Genomic DNA, 20,080 nt, shown 5'->3' with positions numbered 1-20,080 from the left:
ATGGAGTGATTGCAGATGGAGTACTTGCAGATGGAGGAGATGGAATGCTTGCAGATGGGGTGCTGGATGGTTGGGTGGTAGCACTGGGTGTGGACAACTTTCTCTTAGGAGGCAGTTTGGATGGCCGAACAGCAGGTTGTTGCACCTATGTATGAAACACCAAAAATTTAAAGTGACTAAGAAAAATTAATGTATGACCACAATACATGTATATATATGGGTAAATAATATTATCCACCTGTTGCGAGTCATCAGTTTCTGACATAATAGGCTGACTAAGATCAACCTGAATCTCAACCTGATCCTGTGACACAGCTGGGGCATCACCACCATTTACAGCAGCAGTTGGAGCAGAATTGTTGACCTCACCTCCATTAGCATTAGAATTAGCAGCAGCAGCAGCCGCCGCCACAGCAGCTGATTCTTCATCAACGGCCCTCTTATGACAGTTCCTCTTTGTGTGACCAGATTCACCACAATAGCGACAATGTCCTTTTTTATGAACTCTTTTCATTGAGGTCTTCTGCTTCTTGCCTTTACTTGACTCCTCATCAGCATCCTTTCTTCTTTTCTTCTTGATTGGCCCTGGCTTCTTCTTGAACTTTGGTGCTTGAGGTCTATTATAAGGTGATTTTTCCCACAGTGCCTGGCCAGGAATTGGATTTATATGGAAGTCATAGGTGTTGTTGTATGCTTCCATGGTCAACCAGCTATGACAGAATTCATCTGGCCTTCTACCAGCCCTGGCCAAAGCGGCACATGCATGCACACATGGCATCCCTACATAGAACATCACAGCCATACATAAACATAATTCGAACTGCAAATCGAAGATAAAAAAATTAAAAAATATGCATAAAAAATTCATACCACTTAGTTGCCAAAAACCACAGGTGCATGATCTCTTGCCTAAGTCCACAGCCATATTTGTAGGCCACTCATGAACTTCAAATATTTCGTAATCTGCATCACCAGACCACATGGGAACCCATTTTTTTTATTCCTTTCTTATCTTTTCCAACCTACTTCTCTGTATTGGAGGTAGAATCCCGTCATTGTTCCTCAACTTCACCTTGTTCCTGGCTATAGATCTCATGATGTACATCCTGACCTCCTCCAGCAGTGTGATAATAGGCTTGGCTCTAGGGTCCTTGATCCGCGAGTTGAAAACCTCACATGCATTATTGCAGATATTGTCCATTTTTGGTGCAATGCTGAAGAATGCCCTGCTGCATGAATTCTTTGGCCATTTGCATAGATAACTCCAAGCATCCTTATTTAGCTTTTCCAATTTTTTCATCCCTTCCACAAATCCCTCTTGAGTCGTAGACCTTGCACACTCCCAAAGCAAACCTCTAAGCTGATTATCCTTCCACTGTTTGTTGAAGTTCCTCCATAAATGCCATACACAGAATCTGTGATGGACATTTGGGAACACATCCTGAACTGCATGAATTAGACCCTGCAAAAGCCAGTCACAAAGTTTCAAATCGAGCCTCAAAATGGTCCCTAATGTTATTTTAATGAACTCATAGTGGTCCCTAAAGTTGTGTAAGTGACATCAACTTGGTCCTTAGCTTAGCTGAGTACACAGAGACTACCCCCTATAATGCAACCATCAACTATGCAGCATTCAACAATTACTCAATCTAAGTAAACAGATTTGTATTTATAAACCAGCAGATATTCAATTCAACAATTATTTAATTCACACAACAATGTCCTTAGCTTAGCTGAGTACATAGATACTACCCCCTATAATGCAACCATCAACTATGCAGCATTCAACAATTACTCAATCTAAGTAAACATATTTGTATTTATAAACCAGCAGATATTCAATTCATCAATTATTTAATTTACACAACAATTATTCAATTTATACTACTATTATTCACTACTAAGCAACAGGTATATCTAAGAATGACAACTGTTAGTTAGGATAACTAGCAATAGATATGCATACCTTTTGCATGTCTGAAATAAAACACCAACCATGTTGCTTGTAGTCACCCAAGTCTTGGTGCAGCAATTCCAGAAACCATCGCCAATTCTCCGTGTTTTCGATGGACACTATTGCATAAGCAATCACATAAATGTGATTGTTTGCGTCTTGACCAATTGCAGAGAGGATTTGACCACCATGTTTTGTTTTTAGAAATGCTCCATCCAACCCTATAAGTGGTCTGCAGCCAGCCTTGAACCCTCTTCTACACCCATCAAGGCAAATGTACATCCTATCAAAGGTTGGATCTTCATCAGGATTGGGATGAGGTGTAACCCCAATACTCACAGTGGAGCCAGGATTAGTTTTCAGTAATGTCAACCCGTAATCCCTAACCATACCATACTGGGCAGCAGCATCTCCATAAACTATGGCCCTAGCATCCCCTAGAGCCCTTGTCAGTGAAGACTTGTTGAGGTCCAAGTCGCACTTGCTCTTAAAGTACTGGGCAGCTTCACAATGTCTAAGGTTGGGATATTTTCTTAATTTCCTAACCAGTTTGAACCCAGCCACTTCCTGTTAGCTAGCCTGTTCTTAGTCTCTCTAGGACAAGTGTGATCGTCCATAAATGTCTTGATCTGCCAGCAGTTACCCTCACTGTCCATGGAAGCATATACTACCCAGCCACACTCCTCTCCCTTACAAATAGCCCTCATCCTTAAATTGTCATTCTTCTTCCACCAGATCCGCCTTCCCTCCTGGATACAGTACTCACGAACAGCTTCCTTGAATTCCATCTTAGAATTAAATTTCATCCCAACCTTTAGTTTAAGCTCACCAAACCTTCCTCCTTCCCTAAATACCGGAAACACCTCATCTGACTCAACCTCGTCTAACTCATCCTCAGAGTTCGGTGGAGTCTTCATTTCCTCAGAGTGCCAAGACTCTCCACCATCAGATTCATCATAAGCTCCATCTTGAGCATCATAATATGCTCCCGTTTCACCAACCTTCGGAATCGGGCCAAAGAAGAATTCATCATCTTCAGACCCTGACTCTGCACACACAATCCCATCATCCTCAAGTATAACTGAACTCTTTTCATTAACTTCTTTAGTATCACTCTTCTTTCCAGTTGATCTCTGCCCAACCACTTCTTCTTCCTCACTAGAGACATCATCAGCAGCAGGCCTATACGGTTCGTCCTCTACACTGTCATAACTGTCATGGGAGTCTGAAGATTCTTCCTCACTAGACAAGCTAACAAACACAGTCTCAGGATCCTTTCCCTTAACAGATGCTCTTCCAAAAGTTCCAGTTGTGGCTGATCTTGTTAAAGGCCTCCTAGCATGTAATGCTGCATTCTTTACTTTCTGAGGGCCTTTCTTTGGTATATCAGACCTCCTTGATTTTTGTGATGTTGATCTTGTTACAGGTTTTGAAGTGGGCTGGGCCGTTGACTTTGGTGGTGGGTTGGGCTTCGTAGTAGGAGCAGCAGTGGACTGGCCCAGTCTCTTTGGTCGTGGGTTGGGCTTAGAAGTAGTGGCAACTATGGGTTTGGCCATTGTTTTTGGTGGTGGGGTGGGCTTAACACTGGGAGCAGCAGCTGTGGGTGCTGCCATTTCTTTGGGTGGTGATTTGGAATAACTAACAGAAGGAGCAGTAGTGTGACTCTTATGCTTTGGTCCTGAAATACCTTTACCAGTAGGCATAGTTGGGGGGATTGTTGTTGGAGTAGGAATTGTGGTGTTCATTGCTTCTGAGGTTCGAATTGGTGGTGATGTGGTGGAAATTGTGTTGGCTGTCACATTGATGCTGGGGTATGTATGTGGAATAGGGTCTGGTAGCACTATCAACTCCTTGCCTTTGGATGATGCTAGTCCTGTTTTCTCATCAAACACAGGTTCAGAGATCCCATGTTCATAATACACATGGACAACTCCCTTGTTGGTCTGACCAGCATAACACATCTCCATGAGCTCTTTGTCATGTGTCAAAGCTCTAAGCCCTCTTTGCAATGGCCTATTAGGCACCAGCCACCAACAGTGAGTCACATTGTCATACCCAAGTGTCTTATAGTAGTCTCGGATAAAAAATACATCCACAGTGTCTACGTCAACTCTCGGCAACTCAAAAATCTGTCCACCACTGTAATTCACAGTTCCATCACGCTCTGTGACGAATAAGCCTCCATGGTGAAATATGATGGTAATCCAAGGATCTTCCATCTGCAATTTAGAAACAAAATTTCATGATCAACCTCATCATCTTCAACCATATTAACAAGTTGGAAACCACATTAACTGTAAATGCAGCAGAGCATAATAGATAAGAAATAGCATTTTCCCATGACAAACATCCCTCATACAGTCAACACCTTCATTAGCCTAACCACTCTGAAAACTAGTTGCGATCAAACCCTAGCCAAATATTGCGAAACACAAACATGCATACCCGCAGATAACACTCCAAAAAATCGTTTCTAACTACTGAAGAGATTAAACTAACAACCTTAACAAAAAACAGAGCATTCCTTATATCACATTATATTTTTCCTTTTTTCCTTACCTTTTTCAGAGAGACGGGCCTTCGATACAGTCTTTGTTTGAGGCAGATGATGATATCCGATCCTATATAGCAGTCGTGCTCCACAGAAATCGCAACAGTTACCACAATCCAACCACCGCCATTGACGAATAAAGGGGAACAGGGGTTTGTGTTGTATTTTGAGGGAGAGAAGACAATGCGTTACGTTAACGTTTGATGGGGAGTCTTCAAAACCAACTTTTGGAGTGAAACGACGTCGTTTTCGGCCATTTACGCGCCACCAACAAAACTACGTCGTTTTAGCCTTGCCCGCGTGTCACCAAATTAGCCACATCAGCTTTCCGATGACGCCACCTGGAGGAAATGTGCCGGAAGGACAACACTGAGTCCCGGCGTTTAACTTCAGGTACCAATTTGGGTAATTAATAATTTTAGGGACTACTGTGAAGCACGAGTGTAACTTCAGGGACCACTCTGAGGCTTAGCTCGATTTTAATATAATGAGGAGGAAAATCATAATTAATAAATGGTTCAATTATTCAATTATTCAATTGCTCCTTATAGTTTTACAAAATTTTTAATTAGGTTCTTATATTTTTTTTTAATTGAGTTCTTATACCAAAATTTTTTTAATTGAGTTCCTATACTTTTTTTTTATTTGAGTACTTGCATTAATTTTTTTTAGTTGAGTCCCTATACAATTAAGCGAATACTATCAAGAGAGACTTAATTAAAAAAACAATTTGGTGCAGGGACCAATTAAAAGAAAAAAAAAATATAAAAACCTAATTAAAAATTTCGCAAAACTATAAGAACCAACAGAATAATTAAATCTTAATAAATTATATTAAAAAATTGAAATAAATTGCGGTTTTTTATATTAAACTATTTCCATTTTTTTGTGTCTAAACTATTTCCATTTGATACCGTATCAACAGAGATTAGTATGTAAAAATAATTAAAATAGAATTAATGGAGATAATAAGCTATTTATAATTTAATTAAGAGCTATATACCTTTTGTAACACCATATTACCCTATGTTTTATCTCGCGCCGTAAAGTAAAGGATAAAAAAGTGTCACTACAGTTCTAAGGCTCATTTAATATTATATTTAGAAAAAATTAATAATTTCTAGAAGCCCGATGAAAAATTAAAGCTCAAAACAGAGATAGAAAAGCTCGAAGCGTCCACACGATAACTAAAAGTATAAGGGATAAGGTACACACGATAATGATACAAAAGATCACATGATATATAGATATACATATGTAATATAGCCAAAAGAGTACTAGTCGCAACCCGCGGAGTTTAGGCCGACTACTTATATACAGACATAACAGAATATTTATAAAGGTACAAACATAAACAACCTGTCTCTCTTAAGTTTAGCCTCTACGGCAACAAAGTATAAAGTACAAAAGTGAGAGAACTACAACATAATAATCAAAATACAAAATAGATAGCAAAAAATCCTCCGCTCTGTCACCATCGGGCAACTCACCGAGGTGGGTTACGACCTGCATCTGAAAAATAATAACAGAATATGGTATAAGAACAGGAGATTCTCAGTATAGTAACAGTGCCCAGTAATGTAAGATATAAGATTTCGGGACGCCAGAGGCAATCCTAGAACTTCACATCAAGCATGGATTCAAACTTATAGAATAATTAAATAAATCCTTAAATAGGTCATCTAACTTAAGAGATTTCTAATTTAACATTATCGCCGCTGTCCTACAGCCTTCGCCAGTCTAACCCCAACGCGATCCCATCGCCACCGTCTACCGAACCTCCTCAATCCCAGCAGAAAGCACAAGTAATACAGACAAGTAAAGTACATGTACAGCAAGTAGAACAATTAACAAGTAAACATGTGGTTCATTTAGGCATAACAGAAATTAAGCAAAGCAAACAAGCAGGTAGAAGATGCATATGATGAATGCATGTCCTATTGGTTCGTCTTAGACATCATCAGTCCATAATTCCACAACTTATCACATTAGTCATCATTACAGTACTCCGCCATCTCACTCAACTAATTACATCCTCAGTACTCCAGAAACCTAAGTCTCTATCTTCTAAATTCATACAGAAATTCACATATTTAAGTCACTAACTCTTCTCTATTAGTCTTAGGGCCTAATTATTAGGTAGTAATTCCAAATAGCTAAGACAACTCCACAAATTACTCCATTCAAGCTAAAATCATATAAATCACCATGAATCAACCTAGAGTTTATCAAATTCACAAATTAACAAAGGTAAAGAGTTTTCTTACCTTCTCCGATGGTGTTTCGGGGCACAAACCACCAATAGTCCAACCTTAGATACCACCTAATAAATCGAAACACAAAAATCTACTCAATACTCAAATGTAAAATTTCAATTTTTTAAGGGCTGTAGAATGGGAAGGGAGTTTTAAAATCTTACCAACAAAAGTTAAGTAGAACTAAATATGGGACGAAGGACCCATAAGAACATTTCATGGCCTTTGAGTTTAAAATGACCATGGAGGGAGCCGTCGATGCGGTTCTATGCAGGGCCTTTCCGGTAACCTTAGACAGCCCCGCCATCAAGTGGTTCAACGCCCTCTCTAACGGCTTGATAGCCAATTTTGACAATGTCTCCAGGAAGTTCATGGCGCAATTCACTACCAGGATTGCCAAAGCAAAGCACCCGATCAGTATGCTCGAAATTACACAAAGGTAAGACGAACCCACAAGGAAATACCTCGACAGGTTCAATGACGAATACCTAATGGTCAACGGGCTCTCGGACTCTGTGGCCAGCCTTTGCTTGACCAATGGCCTCATGAAAGCACCTCACCACCAAACCGGTCTGAACCATGCATGAAATCCAAAACATTGCAAGAGAATACATAAAAGATGAGGAGGCAAGCTAAGTTGTGGCCGCTAATAAACGGCAGCACGATGGTATGGCACCTCGAAGTAACCTGCCGCCTAAAGACACCCCAAAAGAGCACTTCAAATCCATGGCCCCTCCAGCCGTCCAGGGTGGGAAAGTTCACGAACTACACCCCACTACCAGCCCTATATCACCGAGATCTATCACAACATAGAAGAGTGGGACATTCTCCCGAAGGCACGACAATTGAAGGAAAGGATAGTCGGTAACAAAAGCTAGTACTCCGACTATCACGGAGGATACGGATACAAGACTCAAGACTGCTTTGATCTGAAAGATGTCCTCGAACAAGCCATCCGAGACTAAAACTCCCCAAGTTTGCCAGAACAGGAAGGACACAATCCCAGGATGGTGAGGCAAGCGCAACAGGAAAGCTCGAAAACCAACCCCACCGTAATAGTAAATATCATCACTGGGAAAGACGCGCCGGAAAAATCCAAATCAGCGCTAAAAAGGATCTCCGACTGCCGTGAAAAGCGAAGTACAAACCACTCCCTTCTCGGCAGCGATAATGTTCTCCCCCAATGATTGCCATAACGGCACCTCAATGGAAGATGCCCCATTCATCATCTCGGCTAGGGTCGGAACCGGACTAGTAAAACTGATACTAGTAGACACCGGAGCCGACTCCAACATCCTCTTTAGAGGAGCCTTTGACAAGCTAGGAATCCAAAACAAGAATCTGCAAAGTCATTACAATAGAATAACCGGACTCAGAAATAATTTCCTCAAATTAGGTCACGATCAAAAATAGAAACCAAAGGAAGACCGTACTCTCTGAGTTCATGGTCCTAAAGGACTCCACGACCTACAACATCATCCTGTGAAGGAAAACAATCAACGACCTATCTGTCGCCATATTCACCAAGTTCCTAATCATGAAGTTCCAAGCCGACAACGGCACCGTAGGAACGTTACATAGGAACCAAGAAGTCGTGACTAAATGTGACAACACCAAGGTGGCCCTCCAAAAGAGGTCCCGAGATGCGATAGAAATCTTCCTCGCCAACCTAGACGTATGCTAGGACAATCAACCCAGACCAGAACCAAAGGGAGACATGGAAAACCTGCAGATAAGGTGGACCAAAGATAATTTCACATTCGTCAACAAAAACCTTTCCCTTAATCTAAAAAGTGACCTTGTGGAACTTCTGAAGCAAAATAGAGACCTATTTGCATTCAATCTAGCTGGCAAGCTGGGAATAGACCCTAACCTAACGTCTCACCGTTTGGCCGTAGATCCCAAAGCCAAGTCAGTAGTGCAAAAAAGAACGAAAATGTCCGTCGACCGACAGACAAGTAGAGCCCGCCTCGAGACACCAGTACCTCAACTTTATGGACGCTTACTCCGGGTACAACCAGATACCCATGCACCGACCAGACGAAGAGAAAACCACGTTCGTAATCCCCGATGGCACGTACTGCTACACAGTCATGCCCTTCGGGTTAAAGAACAGTGAGGCCACCTACTGAAGGCTCGTCACAAAAAATTTTCAAAGACCTTTTTGAGACAAAACTGGAGGTCTATATTGACGACATGCTAGCCAAGACACAAACAAGTGAGGAGCTTATTAACGACCTCAAACTCATTCTAGACACCATGAGAAAGCACCAAATGCACCTTAACCTGACGAAGTACACCTTCGGCATGGAAGCCGGGAAGTTCCTAGGCTTCATGATCATGCAACGGGGAGTAAAAGCAAATCTGGAAAAGTGTAAGGCCATTCTCAAGATGAGTAACCCCACAAATCTCAAAGATGTTCAAAGACTAACTAGGCGACTCGCCGCTCTCTCACATTTCCTCGGGGCCTCAGCCCAAAAAGTCATCCATTTCTTCAAACTCATGAAAAAGGGTATAAGTTTTAAACGGGAACTCAAATGTGAAGAAGTCTTCCAACACTTCAAAAAGGTACTAGTGAAGCCTCCCGTACTCTCAAAACTAAGAATGGAAGACACACTCTACGTCTGCCTATCAATAATAGAGGAAGCGCTAGCGGCGGCGCTCATCCAAGAAGACGAGCAAAAGACACAAAGTCCTATATACCTCATAAGTAAGGTCCTCTGAAACGCAAGGACATACTACTCCAGACTCAAGAGACTCGCCTTCACATTGCTCACGTCATCCCGGCGCCTTCGACAGTATTTCCAAGGCCACCCCATCACGGTCCGAACAAACCAAATTGTTAGGCAAGTGCTACCGAATCCGAATCTCCCAGGATGGATGCTCGCTTGGTCGGTCGAGTTATCATAATACGAGATCGTATTCGATCCCAAGAACTTAATCAAGGCCCAGGCTATGACGAACTTCATAGCTAAAATGACCCTAGGAAGCGAACCCACAGAAGCATTGAAACTCCACGTTGACGACTCGTTAAAACCAGCTTAGGGGGAGCAGGAATAATACTGGAAAACGAAAACGGGTTCGCTATCAAACAATCCATTCGATAGAGTTCTCGATCTCCAACAACCAAGCCAAATACAAAGCCCTCATAGTCGGATTAACGTTAGCCAAAGAGGTCGGTGCAAAAACACTAGAAGTCTACATCGACTCCCAGATAGTTAGCTCCCAAATAAACAGGGATTACTAAACACGGGACCCCCTATTACAACAGTACTTAACCAAAGTCAAGGAGCTAACCTTCGAGTTTGACGAAGTGACCACCCGGAATATTCCCAAAGAACAGAACGTGTAGGCCGCCCTACTTTCTAAACTCGCATGCACCAAGTCGCCCCCAGCGAACCGATCGCTAATCCATGAAGTCATTAAGATGCCATTCGTCACGATCACGACTACGGCAAACCTTGCCATATCCAGTCAGCACTCTTGGACCTTCCTAATCCTTCGGTACCTCACCGACGGGAGCCTACCCAAAAACCCAAAGGAAGCAAAGCGCGTAAGTAGGAAGTTGTAAAGTACACCACACCAGCAGGGCAACTATATAAACGAGAAATGTCTCAACCCCTCCTCAAATGTATAGAACCTAGCGACACTGACTACATACTTTGTGAGATTCACGAAGGGTGCTGCGGCTACCATGTCGGTGGAAAAACCTGGCCTAAAAAGTTTTTCAAGTTGGATACTTCTGCCCCACCATCGTCAAAGATTCCCTGCAACTGGTCAAAAACTGCAAAAAATGCCAAGCTCATATCGACTTTCACTAAGTTGTCTCCCACCAACTTAGCGTGATAACATCAGACCGACCTTTCAGAACCCGGGAAATTGACCTCGTAGGACTCTTCCTCACGGCTCCTAGGCAGCTCCGATACCTTATAGTCGCCATCGATTATTACACACAAAGTGAGTTGAGGCCGAGGCACTGGCCACCATCACGACTGCTTAATGCCAAAAGTTCTTCTGGAGGAAGGTCATAACTCGCTTTGGAATCCTGAGGTTGTAATATCAGACAATGGGTCCCAGTTCATGGAAAACGATTTAAGGAGTTTTTAGAAGGACTTGGCGTCTCCCAGCAGTTCAGCTCGGTGGAACATCCACAAACCAACGACCAAGTAGAAGCGACCAACAAAATCACTATGAAAAGCCCAAAAAAATGACTAGACGAGGCCAAGGGCCTATGGGCTGACGAGTTGGGATTCGTCCTTTGGTCATACTAAACGTCCCCTCAAACCTCAACCGGGGAGACCCCCTTTCGGTTAACATACGGTCTAGAGGCCGTCATTCTGGTAGAGGTCGGGGATCCCAATCCATGGAGAACTGTGGGAGGACACGATGAGGATGCGGAGCAGGACCTCACAGACGAAGTCAAGAGCATAGCACACCTACGGAAGCTAGCCCTAAAACAAAGGATAACACTAAGGTACAATCGCGGCATGGTAAAATGGGACTTCAAACCAGGAGATCTTGTCTTATGATACAATGATATCGGTCCCCCCACCCTAGAAGAAGGAGAGCTCACACCTAACTGGGAGGGTCCCTACCGGCTCAAGTCCGAAATCGGAAAAGGAGCCTACAAGCTCGAATGACTCAACGGGACCGAGTTATTGAGGTCATCGAATGCCGCGAACATACGGTGCTACTACACATAAGAACCTACCACCGAGATGATAACTTTAGCAAGATTAAGGTTATTTTGCCATTTTTATGATCTTTCTTTATTTTTCATTTTCCATTTATCATTATCTTTGTTTTCTTTGTCGGGCACTCTTTCCTACCCACAACACGAGGTTTTAACAAGGCCCAATCCTCAATAAAAATCATTCTTATATTTTCTTTTCAAAGACATTTTTTCTCGCGTTCTCACCAAACCGACGACACAAACAAAATGAGTAAATGGCTACCCATAGGACCCGATCACCCCTGAGACCAATACAAACAGATATCCACAAAAATAAACATAAGTCTTGAAAACGGCCCACCAAAAGGCCCACTATTCATGCACAAATTACAAATCAACGATCTAGCCGTCCTTCACAGTTTGAAAGGGCCCATGACGAACACATTCATGTCCGAAGCCAAAACCAAAACTTGCGCCTCCAGAGCCTCCTCGGAAGCTGAGACGACCACCCGGGAATTGGCCAGAAGGCTAGCATTCCACTTCTTCAAGCTCTCCACCTTAGCCTTTGGTGCCTCTGCCTCCAAACGGGCAACAGCAGCTACGGTTTTAGCATCGGCAGCCAGCTTCTGGGCCTAGCAACCTGAATCGACAGCTCAGTCTCCTGCTTTGATAATCTTAGGATCTCGGCACCTGCATCCTCAGCATCCTTGGCCGCCTTCACCCGAGCAACCTTAGCTGCCTCCAGCTGCCTTTTCAGAATGCCCAAGTTCGCCTGAGCCTGTCGAAGCTTCCCATGCAGACGAAAAGTTTGCGAAAGCGCAGGCTCAACTTTCCAGATAATAGTAGCAGATCAAAGAAGGGCACAGTAGACTGACTTGGCCTGGCCTGAAAGGTCACAATCTTTGAAGAACTCATCAGTACCGGGTAGCAAATGACGGTTAATAAAATCGGGAGTGTCGAAGGACTTGTCCATCACACAAGGTTAACCACACCCGTACTAACCCCCTCGTGGTCACCCCTTCTGGCCTCTTACATTTTCGATTAGGCTTTGAAATCGAGATCTTCTGAAGCTCGTCATCCCTGGTAACCCCCTTTTGGGCGATTAATCTTTGAAATCACTTAACACATATATCAGCATCGAATGGTAATAAGAGAGGATCAAAATTAATAAAATTAAGGTCAAAGAAACATGTTTTCAATCATAGCACAAAATCAGGAAGGAAAATGTAAAACATGCGATTAGTATGAATAAGTGGATAAAGAGTTGATAAAAACCACTCAATTGAGCACAAGATAAACCATGAAATAGTGGTTTATCAGCGATCTCTTGCGAGACCATCTGAGAGCTCAGGACAGAAGCTGCCAGAAGGGTTGATTGAGAGGACCCCTCGACTCCAGCCTCTAGAGTCTCCACAAAAGCAGCCTTCAAGCACTACAATGTCGTCAACCCATTAGCCATTCCAACTACAAAACAAAGGAAACAAGAAAATGAATAAGTTACATGATCGGAAGGCAAATACTTAAGCATGAAAAATAAACAAGAACCTACCAACATAAGACCTACCCGCCTCGGGATCCCCTATCATGTCACGAGGATTCAAAGAACGATCCCTAAAAAGAGCCAACAAGACATCGAGAATTTCCTTGTCTTTGGATGACAACCCCTCATAGGTCACCCTCGACATATAGGAAGCCTCGGCCCCGAAGTTCTAATACGGGGAAATCCGACGCTTTCCCTCTGGCAAAAGCCAAAAAGGGTGACAACCCTCGACAGGACGGACCTTGAAATACTCTGTCTTAAAACTGTGAAACGATTCTTCGAACAAGTTGAAGATTCAGCGGTTCGTCTGGGCCTGGAAAGAGATGTACCCTTTCCTATGTTTTCCCTCCTTGTGCGTAATGGTGCACAGAAAAAAGAATAGAAAGACCTCAACCTGAGCTGGTAACTCCAAGAAAGCACACACCATATCGAATGTCCGGATAGTCACCCAGCTATTCGGGTGCAACTGAGATGGCGTCACCGAAACCCGATTCAAGAGAGCCATCTGAAATTTGGAAAAGGGTAGCCGAATCCCTAACATAGGGAACAAGGGCTCATGCACCCAAATCCAATCCGGGACACGAGGGGGATGCAAGTTGAGGTAGCAAACCCTCTCGTTCTTGTTGACAAGCACCAATTCATACTGACCCGTCATCTCACCACCTCCCAACACGGCCCTTTCATCACGAACCCTTTGAAGGACCCTTCATCCAGTCGAGAATGCATGCCTAAGACATCGAACATTATCCAATGGTAATAATTCAGCACGCCCCCTGCCGAGAAGATAGGACCTGGATTCCCCTCTGTCGCACCATACCTATATCCAAATAGGTGCACAGATAAATTCCTATTTTATGATAATATTTGAATAGAAACGCAGAGTTTATCAACTTATCTTGTACTTATTCACCAAGAATGTATGCTATTATGATTTCTTCCTAAATTATGCTTAAGTGTTAAAAGCATGCTTTTTGGGCCAATAAACTGTCAATTTTAACTCAATGTTATCCCATTCAATATTGTGATGTGTTTGTTGAGTGAATTCAAGTTTAACAGGACAAGAATGACTTAGAAGATAAGGCAAAAACATGTAAAAGTGAAAAAATATGAAGAATTGAAGATTAGGAGTTTTGGCCATCATGCGTATGCATCACCCTCAATTCGGGTGTACGCATGGTGCATGCGTACGCATGACAAGAAGCGTGTGCCTCATTAATGAAAGCACATGACATCGATTTTGGTGCAACTTTTTGGGCCTAATTCTACCCTATTCTAGTGAGAGAAACTCTAGGTTCTCTCTAGGTTTTTCTAGAGTTCTTATCTATTTTGTTCTCAATTTTGAATTCCAAACTTGCTTAACTATAGTTTTGCTTTAATTTTGTTATTCTCTTACTTTAATTTTCCATAGAATTTTCCTTTAGTCACTTTGTTATTTTTCTTAGTTCCTGAACCTTGTTAATTTTGAATTTCTATTAATGTAGTGATGTTTTATGTTCTATATGTGTTAATTAAGTTGTTATTGTTAATATTTGATAGTAATTAGATTTAATTTTGATTAATTTTCACAATCTCATGATATTTTCTCTTATTGCTCACCAAGTGTTCGATGAATTGCTTACTTTAGATACAGAGTAGATTTTTGAACTTTTGGCTTGGGGTTGAGTTATTAGGGATTCTTCAGTTATCAATGTCCAATATTGGTTGGTAATTGAGGGTTGTTAGTTGATTTGGTTTTTACTAACGCTAATCTTTTACCAAATTTGATTGGTAAGTTGATTAGGATTTGTGGATTAAGATCAATTATGACTACTTGATTTTCCTCTGATGTTAGGGGATAACGAAGTTGGAATAACTCCTAATAATTGCCATGTTTGTGATTGATAATAAGGATAGAAAGTCTAAACTCTCAATCCTAGCCAAGGCCTTTTAAATATTTAATTACCATCTCTTTTATCGATTTAATTATCTTAATCCTTTAGTTCGATTCCATTTCTTCCTAGTGCAGTTGCTTTTTAATTGTTGTCATCTCAATTGCATGCTTACTAGATAGTTGTTTACTTGCTTATTGCTTTTACTCATTGCCATTTTATTGTTGATTGCACTTTAATTTCTAGTTGTCTTACCTTTTCTGCATTCATATTCAAAACTACCAAATTTCATAACTAATGATGAACACTCAACTACAAGTCCAAAGGAGAACGACCCGAGATTCAACTCCCAGTTATTGAATTCATTTTTGTGACAACCTTCTAAACTTTGATTGTGAGTTGGTTGTAGGTTTAGACTATACTTACGACGTAATTGAGTTTTCAAAATTGGTAAAATTCTAATCATGCACCACTATCAGCCCACTACCCAGAAACACATAAATAAGAAAATCTGCTACCCATATCAAATGACTACCAAAACCCCATTGAAAGTCTAAAGACTACACCTAAATGCAATATCCCGAAGCAAACAAACCAAAAGGGACAATGCAAGCAGGAAGAAAAACACAGAAATAGAATAAACAAGAAACAAAGGAAGAAGGAAGAAAGAGGCACCAACCTGATTTTAGAAAGTGGCAACAAGTGAAAGAAGAATCAAACACTGCGAGCCCTCTAAATAACCAACAAACCATCCAAACACAACACTAAAAGAAGGATGCAGAGTGTTCACATGGAAGCAATAAAAGGAAATGAAGAAGAAGAAAAAACGGACAATTATGTTAGGAAGACAAAGGAAATGAAAAGAAAACCCCAAGCATTTCAAATAGCAAAAGACTAAAGGGTAAAAAAGGAAAAGAACAAACCTCTCTCCCCCCCATTAAGTGTCATTATGAAACCTTGAACCCGTAACGAACAGAGGGAAAAGCAACGCGCAAGAGACGGGACGGCAGACCATGAGGAGTTTTGTGGTTCCCGATGTTTCCAGGAAATGCAACAATCACGCCACACTTTCCACGGTGTAAGGCCCGTGAGACCCCATCACAACGGAGAAACGAGCTTATCCAGCGACGAGACAAAGCAAGCATACTCTCCCGCTCTAGAAAAATTGTTCTGAACCTGATTCTCGGGTCCCAAATCAGAGCAGCTACGACCTGGTTACTCGGGATAGGTCATCGGCCTAGACCGATCTAGTAGCCACAAACCTCTAACTAACATTCAAATTCAAGTACTTCCTTATCTTAAGCAATAAGATAAGATTAGTTAACAACCTATACAAAGGGAGTCAGGGGCTCCCTCTAGTACGTTACACACTCCTAATTCCCACACACACCTCTAAGATCTATTCTGACTTGAGCGTCGGAGTGTCTTTGCAGGTATCACCCCCTATCGCTCCAGAAGTTCAATCTCATCACCCTATTAGCCTGTGACTCCCCAATCCATCTCACAACCCATACCAACAGCTTCTTGTACATTGTGTAAATAATAATAATAATAATAATAATAATAATAATAATAATAATAATAATAATAATAATAATAATAATAATAATAATAATAATAATAATTTTATTTATGTGGTGTAATTGATACTAATGAATGTCACTGAATGCGCATTCGGTGATGATGATTGTATGAGCATATCTGCTTAAAATCTTACATAGTGCATACAAATGTATATAATCAATGTTTGGACCACTTCTTAATAAAAGACATATCTAGCTTGGAGTTAGAGAATATTCAACATAATAAAATAAAATGTACAAACAACAAGAAATGAAACTAAACAAACCACAATAATATACTTTTAATTTAAGAGAATATGAAATTTCGTACATCTCTTTTCGTTGGATTTGGAATTATGTTATTGTGTATGTAGTGAGGATAGTTCAATAATATTTTTTTTTGAAAAAATACCATATTAGAAATCAAATAGGTTTAACTTAACTTTAAAAGTTAATTTGATTATAATATCTACTAATATTCTTTTTCTAATAAATACTTGAAGAATTTAGTATGTCATGCCGAAAAATGGATGAGAGAATGTTATGTCTGGCTAGGGATGGCAGTGGGGCGGGTAGGGGCGGGTTTTTGCCCTACCTGACCCCGCCCTGCCCTCCTTGCACTCCACTACTACCCGTCCCACCCCTACTCGCGGGTAGTAGGCTACTCTACCCTAACCCGCCCCCACAGGTACCCACCCGCCCCTATAAATATTAAATGACATTTTAATTTTTACACATTCATATATAAATTAAGATAAAAACTTAAAATTCATAACTAAATTAAAATACAAACATAAGATTCATACAATGTCAAATAACTTGAAATTAAAAAAAGTTCATACAATGTCAAATAACTAAATTAAAATACAAACATAAAGAAATTACATCATTAAAATTAATGTTTTGAAAACCGGACCAGACTGGCCGATCGAACCGGTTCAACTGGGAACCGACAAAGAAAATGGTCTGGTCCACTACCTATAACCGCTCAATCACAAACCGCTTCAAAACCGTTGAACCGTCCAGTTGGACCGGCCCGAAAACTGGCCGGTTCTATGTAAACGACGCCGTTTTGGTTTTTTTTAAACCCACCCAGTCATACTCACCCATGACCCACCCCTTCCCCCAACACCCCTCACTCACGAATCTCACACAGACTCAAACACACTCACTCCTCAGACACTCTCCCTCACCCCCATCTGAAGCCCAAAACCCTAGCTTCCTCCTTAACGCTTCTGCCGCAATACCGCCGTTGTAACAGCCCAGACCACCCACTAGCACGATATTGTCTGCTTTGGCACACAAGGCCTCACGTTTTTGCCTTTGATGATAGGGATGCTAGCCGAAGCCCCCCACACTCACTCGTCAAAATGCGTCATGCTAGGGAGAGGTATCCACACTCTTATAAGGCATGCTTCGTTCCCCTCCCCAACCAATGTGGGCCTTACAATCATCCATGTTGTTGACGCCTCCGTGGCTTCCTCTTTCCCCCTTTCCGAACCCAAGCCCTTACTTGTTGGCTGTAGATCGGCACGTCGTCCCCATTGTCCATGGCTTCTCTGTTCGAGGCTTGGAATAGCTCGCCATCATCTCGACATTCGCCGTATTTCTTTCTGTCGTAGGTTAGTGTCACTGCTTTCACTTCTCCGATTCTTCACTTCTTCCTTTTATCAATCTGTTTAGTCTGAATGTTCTCTTATGAGTTGTGAATCGATTAATGGAAAGGAAATCATTATTTAAATTTTGTGCTGCTACTCATTGATTTTGTGTTGTTGCTGTGTTGTTAATTTCTGTCCTTTTTTTTAAATTTGGTTGCTGTTGCTAAACAAGAAAATCTAATAATTACTGAAAATTTGTGCTTCTACTAATTGATTGTGTGCTGCTGTTGTGTTTCTAATTTCTGAAGTTTTTGTTGAAATTTGGTTGCTGCTGCTAAACAGAAAAATCAAATAATTACTGAAATTTTGTGCTTTTGCTCATTGATTGTGTGCTGCTGCTGTGTTTTTAATTTCTGTAATTTTTGTTGAAATTTGATTGCTGCTGCTAAATAGAAAAATCAAATAATTACTGGAATTTTGTACTTCTGCTCATTGATTTTGTGCTGTTGCTGTTTTTAAATTTCTATAGTTTTTGTTGAAATTTGGTTGCTGCTACTAAACAGGAAAATCAAATAATTACTAAAATTTTGTGCTTCTGCTCATTGATTTTGTGCTGATGCTATTTTTTCAATTTCTAACATTTTTGTTGAAATTTTCTTGCTGTTGCAAAACATAGAAATCAAATCATTATTGAAATTTTTTATTTTTATTTATCTTTATTGATTTCAAGTTTAGTGTGGTTACTTTATGCCTGTTTTGTAATGTTTGTTGCTGGATGCTGATTGTTCTTGATTCTTGGCTCTGTTTAGTCTCTTGTTTTTATGAATTAGCATTTAGTCAAGCAAAGCCACATAACTTTGTGCTAAAAATCATGATATTCATTACTTTAAAATTTGTTATTAGTTTGAGATGGAAACTTGATCAGTGTAAACACTCATTAATATGTTTACAACTTATTTCAGATTGCTGCACTAAATCAATTGAGAAATATATTTGGAATTTTAGATTGGGCAAATGCGAAGCAGAAGCCATTTCACTTTATGTTATTTTGGTGCTTGTTAGTTTGGTACTTGATGTTAGTTTAGAAGCAGGAGCCATTTTGGAGTGAAATCAGTTTTACATCTTATTAGTTTTTTGCTTGTTGACTGAACCAGATTGGTAGGAAAATCTTCACCAAAAGTTATAATTATATTTTATGATGAATATTTATAATTTATTTATTATTTTATTCTAAAATGATTTTTTCGGTTAAACTATGATTGGACCGGTCGAACCAGTGAACTAGTGACTAGAGCGATTGATGACCAGTCTGGTTCTCAAAACCTTGATTAAAATATAAAAAAGTCTTCAATCCTTATTCTTGATCACTTTCCATATCTTTATCATCATTAAAGGTTTGAAGGTCAAGATTCAAACCTAAAAATCAAAAGAGATAGCAATTAATAAATTAATTACTATTATGTAAAAAATTAACATAAATAAAATATTAAGTAATATATCACCTTTATTCCCTAAAGCTGCCAACAAGCAACTTTGGCCACACATCAAAGCTTCAATTATGCTTTCTTTGAGCTTTCTGCGAAGAGGAGAAATTACACGACCACTTGTACTAAAAGCATATTCAGAAGCAACAGTGGATATCGGAATGGCATATATATCCTTGGCTATTTTTGTAAAACTTTAAATTTCATTTGATTGTTCTTCCACCATTTCAAAATATTAAAGTTAGGATCATTTGGAGGATGAATTTCCTCCTCAGAATAATGATCAAACTCAACATTTACACATGAACCCCTTGTCATTTTTCTTCTTTTAAGATACACCATATAATCATCACCCCCAAATATGCTTATATTTCCACTTTCATCAACTTCTTTTGTACCAACATGTGACACATCAGAACTCATTTTTTGATTGTATTCATTAACCAACTCATTACACAACTGATGAATTCTGTCAACTTGCTTGGAATATTCTATTGGATCTGGATACATTTTTTCAAATTGAAACTCAACTCCAACCCCAACCATCTTGTACCTAGGATCTAAAACAGCAGCAACACCCATAATGCCATAAATCT

Source organism: Arachis hypogaea, chromosome 13 (genome assembly GCF_003086295.3).
Source record: "Arachis hypogaea cultivar Tifrunner chromosome 13, arahy.Tifrunner.gnm2.J5K5, whole genome shotgun sequence".
Classification (NCBI taxonomy): Eukaryota; Viridiplantae; Streptophyta; class Magnoliopsida; order Fabales; family Fabaceae; genus Arachis; species Arachis hypogaea.
Note: the sequence above shows the minus strand (reverse complement) of the source record.